Genomic DNA, 12,967 nt, shown 5'->3' on the forward strand with positions numbered 1-12,967 from the left:
AAAGAAAAGGCCAATAATAGTGAGAACTGAAGTGCAATCTGAGAGGAGAAAACCTCAATCCTTTTATGTGGACCTTCAAGCAACATTCAAGGTCCTGCCCATTCCCCAACTACCCCGTTTGTGCTTTCCAGGTGTTTTCTAGTTCTATTTCAAAATCCAACCTGTGTGGTGGTTTGGGGAGGATGCCATAGAACGTGTGGGGAGTTTACTCCATGACCTCTTAAGTTCTGAGAGTTTATAAATATTCACCTTGGCAACTTTGAGCACAGATCAAAGCTGCAGCAGATAGGATTCAAGACTAGAACCCTGGGGTATGGCTCCATGACTGTCACTTTCTACTTGTCTTGGGACTTTCTGTGCCTCACTCTCCTCATCTGTAGAATGGGTCTTCTGCATCCTAGGGAATTAACTGAGACAACAGATGGTGCAGCTTTGGCAAGACAAGGTGGAAAGATTTGATTCAGCCACCACCTACCCACCCCTCTTCAGTTTTCTTCTCTGTATCTTGAGCAATTGTAAGGTGAAGTAGTAGACTGAACCTAGGGCATTGTCCTGCTCCGTTTCTCTGCATGGATGCCCACAGAGCAAGGCCTCTGACAATGCTATTGCACCCTTGACGATCTACAGAGCTCCCACTCGTAGGTGAGGCCTACTTTGTAAATTCCGCTGGCTCCTGGGGAATGGTGCACAGAGTAGAGATCAGCATAGGAACCTTGAGATTGGAGCTTGGGAGGCCAAGGGACAAGCCAAATTCCTCTGAGTCTAGAATTTCCCTGAGGCCAGCCCTGAAATGACTTTCCTGGTCTAAGAGGTCAAGATCATGGGTTTAGGGGAGTCATGCTATAAGGCAATGCTACCCTGTGACCACGTCTGTAAAGCACAGCTGTTAGGCAGATCTCTCTCGTGATCGGTGTGGAGGACGAGCGTCCGTTATCATCTGACCGTGGCATCCGTCAGCCATCCCTCTCTTATTTTCTGCATGAGGCTCCCTTATTTGAATGTGTTTCCTCAACAGAAATGAAAACTCTCTTTGTCCCTTCTTCGGTCCCAGAGCTGTGGTGGGGGGCGGGGATATCCCAGGTGCATCTGGGAAGCTTCCAGAGGGACCCAGAATGCTATTACTGAAGGCTAAATGTTCCGTGGCTAAAAGCTGCTGTAGCAATCTTGGCATCCACTCTGTTTGAATGGGTACATTACTGTAATGTCCCATTGCTGCCGTCAGCACGTGGAGGGCTGGGCTATTTGTAACAGCGAGATGCCTGAGCAGCATAAAGATCAAACGGTGGAGACTTTCCTCTGCCTCCTCTGCCTCCGCTGAGACAACCAGGCTCAGGGCTTTGAATTTGCCTGGCCACCTACCTCAGAAGCAGTTACCCAGGGTTTCTGGTGTGTGTAGAGGGGCGGAGGGGTAAGACAGATTGGGTTAGAGAGAGAAAGTAAGGGCAGAGGGGAGAGACAGAGGCAAGGTGCGGATCCAGGAGAGAAGACTTTGGGCGTGACTCCACCCCCACGCTCCTGAAGCCTGTCTTGTTCTCTGAAGCCACCATCTGCCCCCTATCCGGCCCCTTCTGCCCCCAGGTTGACGGCTTCAAGCTGTTCCGGTGAGCAGTTCCCTATTTCTGCCCCCACTACCACACACAGGAGAATAGAAGATGCAAAGCCAGCTACTCCCCCAAGGTCTAACGTGCATGCAAGGGAGGGCTGGGAGACTAGTAATGTCCTGGACTGGATTTAGAAGGTGAGAGGAAATGAAAATACGGTAGGAGGGATCAACATGTCAAGACCATGTCACCATGCACTCAAGGCTAGCTCTTCCTTATATGGCATTAAGCCGTCCCCCACCAAGTCCACAGGAGGTCTGGTTGTCCTTCCTCTCCATGGGTCCCCATCCACACCCTGGGCGTTCATATGAGCTTTCATCATGTTGATTTAAAGGGGTTTGTTTTCTTGGTGTCCTCTGTCCCCTCTAGCTCTTACTACCCCCTCTGTTTCCTCTTCCTCCGCGTTCCCCGAGGGGAGGGATTTGATGGAGACACCTCATTTAAAGGTGAGTGTCTGGGGTCTCCTTCACATACTCTGCCAACTGACACCCTGTGGCCGTGTGGTGGCGTGTGCTCCGATTTACACACAGCCTTCTCTAGCCACGCTGTGCCTTTCAGCCAAGGTGTGCTGGTGGCTGCCTCGCCACTGTCCCTCCCTTGTCCTATCACAGCATCACAGCACCAGGATTCTTCCCAACCCATCCTCGTTGAATTTTCTGTTTGTCTTATCCTTTAATGTCTTTGTGTGTGTGTGTGTGTGTGTGTGTGTGTGTGTGTGTGTGTGTGTGTGTACGCGTGCTTGTGCAATCTCAGGCACTTTAGTGCATGCATGTGCACTCTCATAAGTCCATGCACAATGGTACCCCGGCACTTGTGGTATGGAGGCCAGAGAACATCTTAGGAAAATCATTTCTCTCTTTTTACCATATGGGTTCTGGTATTCAAACTCAGGCAGTCAGGCTTGGCAGCATTGAGCAACTTCCCCAGCCCCTTCATTCTTATATAATTCTGGCAAATTATATACAACGTAATAATAATTACTTAACCACTCTTGTGCAATATGGCAGCACTAAATACATCTCCGGTGTTACACAAGCGCCATCACTATAACCATGGTTTCCATCATCTAAAACACAGCTAAACCCTGCAAATAGTTTCCCCTTTCCCTCTTCTGCTCTCCCCATCATCCAAACTCTGCTTCCTACCTCTGTGGATTTACCCTCACCCAGGTAAACTCCCATCCTGTGTCTGACTTATTTCACCTAGCACAATGCTTCCAAGATCCGTCCATGTTGTACCACATATCATAGTGCCATACCAAACTTTCATTGATATTCACATAGCCAATTAAGATCCCACTGGAAACCACACTTCTCCATTCATGCACCAGTGAGCACTTAGATTATTCCAGGCTTTTAGCTATGGTGACTAATGAATGCTGCCGTGCACGCAGAAGCAAGAGAAATCCGTCTGCGTCTGACTATAAACTTAGAAACGGAAGCACTGGGTACAGGTTATCTCTGCATTTGTGTTCCTGAGGAGTTTCCAAAGTGTTTCCCAATGATGTCACACCATTTACACTGTCACCAGCCATGTGGGGCTCCAGCTTCTTCATGTCGGGATCAACACTTGCTATTTTCCTCTTATTTTTATTACTATAATTATGATGATTATGGTTATCCTTATAGTTATGAATTTGATGATCTAGGAAGAGGAGCTTTCAGGCCCCGCCTCTCTGGATATTTCACTCTAAGATTGACTCCTCTCAACACCTAGGGACCTTGTCTTAATTGTCCCGACTTTTCGGCCCATTTAGTATCACCTATGTACTTAAGATTGACAGCTCCTGCAGGACAAGAATTATCTACCCATGGTTCTGAGACAGAGTCAAATCTTCAGAGAGGCGTGGCCTGTAAGCTCCTCCTCCAAAGTCATCAAATCTCCAGAGAGGCAGGGCCTGCAAGCTCCTCCCCTTCCCCTCCTTTATGCTGTTCCATGGACCTCAGCTGCAGCATCGCTGCCGCCACACTCCCTGACACGTAGCCACCATCAGCCTCGGCCCACTGGGCACCTGCGCAATTCAGGAATGCTTGGTTACCTCATAAAATCCAGCTGCAATCCCATGCAAAATGCTCAGCTGTTACCAACACACCTAAAGCTCTAGCATGGCGAGGGAGCACCCTGCTGGGCCCTTAGAAGCTCAGGCTACTCTGAGACAAGGCAATGGCAAGGCCAAAAGAAGACATGGGGCAAGGTGGTTATGGAACCTGCGTGGTCCACATAATCAGGCTGTATCACAGACCTACTTCTCGCCTAGACAGCCATGGGAATAGCAGAAGAGCCCAGAAGCCCACTGACCTGAAATAGGCAGAGGCTAGAGAGTAGATAGACATTGGGGGCTGAGAGGGAATAGAGCAGAGAGATCAACAGTAAATTCAACTGCAATAGGTCTACTCCTGCAATCACGTCCCGGTTCCTTCTCTCCCCATTCTCTCTCCCAGTCACTATCAAAGCAAAATTTATGAGGGGCTCCAGGCATTGGATATTCCTTGTATTTCAATCTAACTTTTTGCAATCTCAAGTGAACAGCTTGGCTGTCTCTGCCTGTCAGGGAATTTAAATTGCAGATGGGATAGTGAACAGGCTGCCCTGTGCAGGAGCAGCCCCTCTGGTGAGCACCATCATTGCTTAGCAACTAGAAGTTTATGAGGCAGTTGAAAGTTCCACTCTGGAAAGTGCCCTTGACCTGGAGCATCTCCCAGGAAATGAGAGGAAGCTTCCCAGAGAGAGGCCCAGACAGAGAGGAGGTCAGCTTTTGTCACAGCTAGGGTCAAGGAGCACAGCCAGGGGACACAATCAACTTCATTCTGCACAGCCATTGTGGAATGTGTCCTTTGTGACATGCAATGTCATCACCGGACTCCATGTCAGCTTTGACATTCCATTGTTTTAGAGATTGTTCAGAGAAACGTGAAGTTTCTTCTCTGAGTCTCCTCCTACAACTGGTAGAGAAAGATAGTAGCGAGTCACACACACACACACACACACACACACACACACACACACACACACAAACACACACACCCCAAAATGCCAACAAATCCCAATAGCCCACTGAATCTACTCCTGGTTAGACCTCAGTTCTCCATAGCATGTGCCTAATTATGAGATCTGCCTGGACCAGACATAGGGATAGCTCAGTCAAGGGTCTCCACATTAACATCTTATTCTGTAAGTTACAAATGCCCCAAAGTACTTAAGCACTCATCAAGGCACATCCTTTTGCTCAGATAATTGTCTTTGGGAATAGCAATGTTGGAAGTAGTAACGCTATGTGAATGGCTAGCAAGTCCTACAGATTGGTATCCCATTGACTTTGAGTCACTGTATAACCTACATGCTCACCCAGGAAAAGTCATCAGACACGCCCAGCTCCAGCCTGTATTTAGGAGACAATAAACATATTTCTGGCTGTTTGGTAGGGGTGCATTATATCTTCCCCGATAAAAAAATATATTGGGGTCCACCTGCCCACCACAGAAGTGTCCTTATTTAGAAATAGGGTCTCTGTAGACAGAACAGATTCAGATAACGCTGTCTTGAAGTAAGATGCCCAGTACGACTGATGCCCTTAGGAAAGGCAGAGCCACCATATGACGGTGCAAAGATGCAGGAACGCACACGATGACAAAGGCAGATGGCAACACACGGCGACAAGCCAAGGAAACCAAAGATCACAGAGGCGGGAAGAGGCAGCAATCTCTCTTGTAGGTCTCAAGAAGTACCATACCCCCAGGGACACGTTGGTCTTGACCATCCAGTCTGCAGAAATGTAGAGCGATACATTTCTAATGGTTTAGGTAGCCCCATTTGCATCCCTGAGAAACTAAACCAAAAGCTGGGTTCAGCTCAGCTGGTAGAATAATCACTACATATGCATAAAGCATCTAGGGGTTAAACCCGAGACCATCGTAAACTAGGCATCACGGCTGAATGCTTGCAACATCAGCATGGAGGTAGGAGGACCAGGAGTTCAAGGTTAACTACATAGCAAATTCCAAGCAACCTGGGCTATAAGAGACTTTGTCTCAAATGAGAGAGGAGGTTCGGGAGGGAGTAAAGTAACTAACCCAGATGCTCTGTCATTTTTCTGTTGAAGGGACCCGCATAGTCCTAAGTGGGCACAGCAGCCCCTTGGAAAAATGATTAAGATGATGTGCATAGGACAGAGTTGACAGCTGGTACTATCAGCTGAGCCTAGGATAGAGGCGACTGGGTGAAGGCTGGGGCCTTGAATATCTTTGTTATTTGAAGCAAGGAAATGAATCCTGAGTCTTTAGCTACCCTGTGTTTTCATGGCCCTGAGTCAGGGGTGGATCCTCCTCAGATGCTGACTAGCCTGTCTTTCAGCCTGTACCACCTCAGTGGAGGAATGAGCACCTTCCAGGGTAAGCGCTATTCCTTATCCCTCTGCATATCCCAGAGAGTGCCACATTATTAATAGCCGCCCAATTAATCTGTGGTAGATTGACACATGAGACATGAAAATACAAGAATCATAATTTCCCCAGAATATAGCCAGGAGAAGTCAGACTCAGCCCCCTGCATCTCTGAGTTATTACCGTTGTGACATCAGTAACTTATTGGCACGCGGATAATTGTAGCTTTTCCATTTAACTAATTCGGGATATGTTTATGAGGTATTTGACTTCATATTCCTGGTGAACAAGGCTTGCCCTGAGTGAGAGAGAATGTGTGTGTGCATATGCTCAAATATATGTATGTACACACACACACACACACACACACACACACACACACACACACACACGACGATCTGGGGAGAAATGCTACTTAATAATGAGGATCTGTCCTCTTAAAACTCAAAACAAAAACCTCTGACCAACGCTGCTTAGTCTCCTGTCTATGTTAGGTCTCCATGTGTGCCAACTCCAGCCCCTTTCACAGTCAGAGACTGTGAGCTGTCAGCCACATTCAGCCCCAGCAGAGCTATGGGCCAGCCCACTATCTCTAGAGAGCCTCTTTACCTTTATGCCCCTCAGCATCAAGACTCATGACAACCCATTCAATCGGGAACTTGGCCACCAGTAACCACCTCCAAGAGAAAGGAAAACCCGAGTGGAGGTCTGCCTACAGGCCAAGGAGAGCAGAGCCTCACCAGTCAGATGTGATGATGAGAACAATGAGGCCCCTTGAATTACTCAGTAAGAGTTGTCAGCATATCATGAGATTTCTCCTTTGATATTGCATATATCTGTCCTCTGGAAAATGATGGTGGTATCTCTACCTGATTGTATCACAGACAGACATCCTGTGCCCTGGAGCCAACACCCTGCTCCAATGCCAACTGTGTGTAGACACAGATAGCGTCTGGAGAGGCCACAGTGACCTAAGATTCTGCATTTGTGTTCCATCTTCTCCCGCTCCTCTCTCCCTTATGAGACGAGTGATGGGTCCTCAGCATCCTTCTCTGTACCGCTGTCCAGCCAGTTCTCCCAGCTTCCCTGTGGGGTGGCTGCAACATATGTGTCATCCCTGGCTGTGGCTTGTAGACTTCCCTTCTCAAGAGGGTTCCTTCTGGTATTCTCTCTCTGAGCGCTTTCCTGTCCCCTCCTGGCTGTCCTGTGTGCTTGTTAGATGCATCGCTCCTGGGCTGCCTTGATCAGAATTCTACCTGTCAAGCTAACATACTGATGTGGACAGGCTGGTCTCAAGGACCATTGGTTGAGTCATTCAATGGTCAGCACTGTGTACACTGCATTGAGCCACATTTCTTGAAGCATTAGTGTGTTTCTCAAACTTTACCATGTCTCAGAATTACCTAGTCACATATTCCTGGGTACCTTTACCACAACCACCCTGCATTCCTGATGAGGTATGGTTAGGGTGGGTGGCCTGTGGGTTCCCACTGACAACCGCATCCTAGGTTTGGGCGATGCTGCTAGCCCACTGACCCCACTTTGAGAGCCACATCTCTGAGTACTGCTCGTAAGTGACACTCGTTTCCTGGTTTTCTAACCTCCTGGTCATAGTTATCAAAACTGTCCAAGGGAATACGAATGACAAATACAGAAAAATCTGACTCCTCCAGTCCTGCTGCACCATGTGAAATAAAAAGACCCTTACTCCAGCTGGTGGGGGAGGAAATAAAGGGAGACCAATAGGTAGACAACAAGGTGGGATGCTCAACAAAGAGGGGCAAAAGCCTGTGTACTGGATCTTCAGCCTCTGTTCCAATCACCAAGCTGCATTTTGCTCACACCAACTGTAGGAGTGAGTTGGCTTCCAAGTGGCTTATTAGAGAACAAATTATTCCCTCTTCCCATATGAGTTAATCTGCAAGTCTAAAGTCCAAGCAGGTGCCAGAGTTATTCCTGCAACTGGCAACAAACTGCATTCAGCAAGCTCAATTAGAGCTTTGGTTAATGTGGCTCGGAATGGGATAATCTATATATTACCCAAAGGTGGTCTCAGCCCCTTCTGCGACCCCTGTGCCAACCAACACACAGGTTGCCTGGCTTTTGCCTTTGCAAAGTCCAGCATTTGCTAGTCACTGGGCTCTACCCTTTCATTTGAACAAAGTACAAAGGTTACTTACCTCTGTAGTTGGGAACCTAGAAAGATACCTGCACCCTCCCCCTCCTTCTCCTCCCCCCCTCCTCCTCTTCCTCCTCCTCCTCTTCCTTCTCTTCCTCCTCCTCCTTCTCTTCTTCCTTCTCTTCTTCCTCCTCTTCCTCCTCCTCCTCTTCCTCCTCCTCCTCCTTCTCTTCCTCCTCCTCCTCCTCCTCTTCCGCCTCCTCCTCTTTTTCCTCTTCTTTCTGCTTCTCCCCCACTACCTCACTATCCCTGTCCCTCTGTCTCTAATTCTTCCTTCCCTTTCTGAACTTTCTAGTCCCCAAACCCTTAGAAAAGATTGATAAGAGAGTCAGGGCAGAGCAGATTCAGTGAACTCTCCCTCCAGGGCATCAAAACTCAGGGTACCTGGTCTAAGGCTATGAGAGAGTCCTCCGTATGACAGGAGGTCAAGGAAATGAACCTTGTTTGGGGTGTCACAGCCACAGCATGGTTAGGGGAATTACACAGAGGGGTCCCCAGAGGTTGTGGGTACAAGAAAGAGGAGCAGCCTATACATGTTGGGAAAATAGCTAGGCAGCAGCTAGGGGGCCAAGTGACATAAAAGGGACGCCCATGCCAGGAGGGGTGATAGTAGCAATGGAAACGCTGTATCTTGGGAGACTTGTCAGTTTTTAAATGCTTTAGAGCTGTGGGGATTCTTCAGTGCATAGAGCTTACTGTGTAGGCAATGATGATCAGAGAAAATAAGTACCATGTAAGGATGGAGACCAATCCATAATCCCAGGACTTGGGAGGTAGCACACACTAGATTGATGGACTAGTGAATTCATTCACATCTGAGTAAGGCACATCCTTCATATATATAAGGTGCAAATAATTAAAGAAGACATTAAACACTAACCTCCAGCTTCTATATGCATACACACATGTACCTGTACATACATGTGCCCACACACATTTTAATGCATGTATGCACATGAGCATACACATGTACATGCCAAAAATAGTTTAAAGATAACCAGAACTGAACTGTCAAAGAGGGGAACTACAAATATCAAATAGAAGAAAGATGAAGTTAATCTCAGGTACTGGGGTTTTTGCATCTCAGTGACCCGTGACTGGATGGATGGATGGATGGATGGATGGATGGATGGATGGATGGATGGGCTAGATAGATAGATAGATAGATAGATAGATAGATAGATAGATAGATAGATAGATAGATACATAGATACATAGATACATAGATACATAGATACATAGATACATAGATACATAGATACATAGATACATAGATACATAGATACATAGATGATACATAGATACATAGATGATAGATTGATAGAATGCAGCTGTATGGATCTACTTGCTTAAAATATACATGTGTTTATCTCTTCACTCTGTTTACCCAGGGGCCACCCCTAAACCAAGGACTATGATTTCTATATCAGATCTTGATTTCTATATCATTCTCTGCTGAAGGTGTCTAAGATTCTCTGGAGAATTGGCTGAGTATGAAGCAAGACAGGAAAGTCCCAGGTGAGACTGAAGGTCCTATGAACCAAAAGTTAGGAAATGTTAAGATAATGGCAGGTGTCAGGACAGGAGCACCTCCTTGTTTGCAGGGTGTATACACCAAAGTGTTGGGGAGTGGTGATATCACGCCAGTCACACACTCTAAAACATTTCAGGGAACACAAAAGTCTTTTGCATCCTGTTTGCGTCCTCTCTAAATGATTGATATTAGTTCATGAAAGACATTGAAGAAACTAGAGCAACAATAGACAGCAAAAGCCTTCCGTCTCCTCCAGCCAGAATTGTCTGGCCAGACTCCCAGTGAGCTCATCTTGCTCAGAGATGGAGTGAGTCAGCCTCACCCCACATGGTGAGGTCATCACTGCCGTGCCTGCCATGTTGAATATCCTGGGCAAGGAGAGACTGAGAAGGAAACAGTGGGTGCTGTGCCCTCTAGAAGCCTGTATTGATTAGAAGAAGAGCTTGGGTCACTGGATTGATGCAGATGTCATCTATTATGTGAGTCTTAGGAATGGCCATGCCTGGCCTTTTGGCCATCACAACACTTTGCCCTTTTCTGCTTCCTCTTCCTTCTGCTCCCTCCTCCTCCTCATGAGGAATCACAAGGTAGATTTCACCCAGAGAACACATTGAGAAGAAACAAGCCTCTCTTAGGGGTTGGGCTTCTGCATGCTAGGGGTAATAGGTCTCTTTCAGATTAGCTTTGAGCTCATTTGACCACAGTGCACATAAACACATGAAGAAGAATATGATGCGTGTTCACACTCAGGAAAGCATGGCTCAAGGTAAAGGGTCTGAGACCCCTATCACAAGAAGACTGGGTAAGGTGCACCATCTGCCTTTAATATTGAAGTAGTGTCCCTTGGAAGATGTAAAGAAAGCTTAATTTACCCAGTGGTGGTAAATTAAAGGTCAAGTTCTGCTTAAGGGAGGAACTGTCTGAAACTGGATCTATCCAAGATGGCCAAGTACCCTGTGTGGTCTAAGACCACATGATGAGTGCAGTATAAATTCCAGGTCATGGTTCTAAGACAGGACCGGGACCTCCCAGAGTCATACATAGACACCATCACCACTAATGCGGCTCTTGTATCCAACCTTGTGCTATAATCCCATAGGCTCCCAGAGAGTACCATTGTGCTTATTCACATTGGACAGGACTAGAGCTGTGAGTGCCAATAGTATGCTCCTAGGGAGAGAGCACACTCTGGCTTTGGGGAACTTTCATTTTGTTATAACTAAAGCTCGGTAATGTCCATCTTTTCTTTGCTCTGCTCATTGACTCTCTTTGTGCCCTAGAGGCCTTGGTTCTGATTCATGAGCTGGAATCCTAACTCTGTAGGGGTCACTGATGAAGCTTGCTTGTGGCCTCTGGCTTCTCTTAAACTCTAAGAGAAGAGCTAGAGGATTGATAATGACCTACTTGATGCCTAAGATCTGTTCTCCATCCATCCCCATTATGCAGGTGAACAAAGATCGGGTTCAAATCAGACCTCCTCATGAGAACAGAAAAGGTTGTATTCTTCCCACCTAGCCCAGTTGAAGATGGCACAAATTCACCCAAGCCCCTGGAGAGGCACAGTGGGATGCTGAAAGCTTTCGTGGCATCACAGTCAACTTGGAGACAATGATTAGGCCAGCATGGAAATTTCTAGACTTTTCCATGTAGAAAGCTGTAGAGCATGTCATATAATATACATGGCACGGTTTCAAATCTACATCCATTGTTCCCACTGAACTTCTAGAAAGGAAATGATGATTGTAAGAACTCAGAGGAGGGGCTTTCAATGGCACGTGCAGATGATGGTAGGGCTTATTGGGTTGTCCCATTGGATACATTATACCAGGGGGCTTAACAAAGAATTATTCGATATTGGATTTCAATTTTCCCAGAAACATTCTACCTGCTTGATTTGCAGCTTGGATGCAAGGCTAAGTGAACCTGGTGGGCAGGTCTTCCTATCTCACACTCCACTAAGACTCTGAAGGGAGGTCAGCTAAGATTTATTAGACAGTTTTATTATACAGCTCACGCTCCACCCAAATCCATTCCCACAAATCACCTTCGCAGAACCAGTGTGACCACCTGGCATTAGCGACTTCCATTTAGAGCCCCTGTGTTTATAGAACAACAAAGCCTAAAAGTTGAGAACTCCCTGATAGTCATGCCTTTATGGTTGCTCTTAATTTCTGGAAACCCTGCTTACTTTAGCTCTCTGCTGTTTCTGCTATGCCTCATGTTGTTAATTAAGTCTCTCTCTGGGTGTCATCTATCACACCCCCATGAAGCTCTCTGGACAGGAAAGTGCTTGAGTACATGGTGGTTGGATGGGGCATCTCAATCTTAGCATCCATCTTGACCTCAATCCTAAGTCCTTGGGAACCTTTGGAAATCCCTTTCCAAGTCTCTACCTTTGAAAGCAACCTCTTATGATTAATTCATGGGGTGGCTGAGAATAGTAAGACACACCTAATCCCACAAAGATAGTTGTCATGAATTTAAAGTCAGGTTTAGAAAAGAAGTTGTGAGGAAGAGCTCTGGAAAACACTCCATCTCCATTCCTGACCTCACAGGTGAGGAGGGCCACAGAGTAAGTGTGATAAACACCCATTGAACCTGGTTGCTGATTAGGCATGGAAGGGACCTCAGAAAACTTCTCCCATCCTTGACTGCTCACTACATGACTATAGACCATGTGGCCATCACTTGATAATTTGCCTTGGAGCTCACCTCTTTAGATAGAGCCTTTTCATCTTCAGAAAGATTTAGTCAATGAGCAGACTGGCAGAAGGGTGTGAGAGATCTTTCCTGTTCCTGACACCCATTGGCCCAAGGGTAGAAGTAAAAGCTGCCAAGGGACCATATGGACCCCATCTTCTGCTTCTTTTGTACAATTTTGTAACCAAATGTGTCTTCTATACATCTCTCCTCAGTCTATTCATCTGTAGTTTCCTTATTTACAACTCACACAAGGCTCTGCCATTCAAACTACTCCCCCAACTTACCACATTCACCTGTCCAGAGCCAGCTCCCAGCTCATATCTCCCGTGTGACCATTTTCTTCTTGGCAGACGACAACCTGGACATTCAGGACCTCCTCAGTCTCATTTACTCTGAGCCTCTAGGTAGCTCATTAAAATCAATGGCTAGTGGGGGTGGGGGTTGTAGGGTGAGACCTGGACAAAGGAGTCCACTTGTTCCCAAGATGCTGTTGGTGCCTGGAATAAATAAAGACCTTGATACAGCCCAGAAAAGATGACCTGGAGCCTATAACTAAGCTAGGGTGCTGGTC

Source organism: Rattus rattus, chromosome 6 (genome assembly GCF_011064425.1).
Source record: "Rattus rattus isolate New Zealand chromosome 6, Rrattus_CSIRO_v1, whole genome shotgun sequence".
Classification (NCBI taxonomy): domain Eukaryota; kingdom Metazoa; phylum Chordata; class Mammalia; order Rodentia; family Muridae; genus Rattus; species Rattus rattus.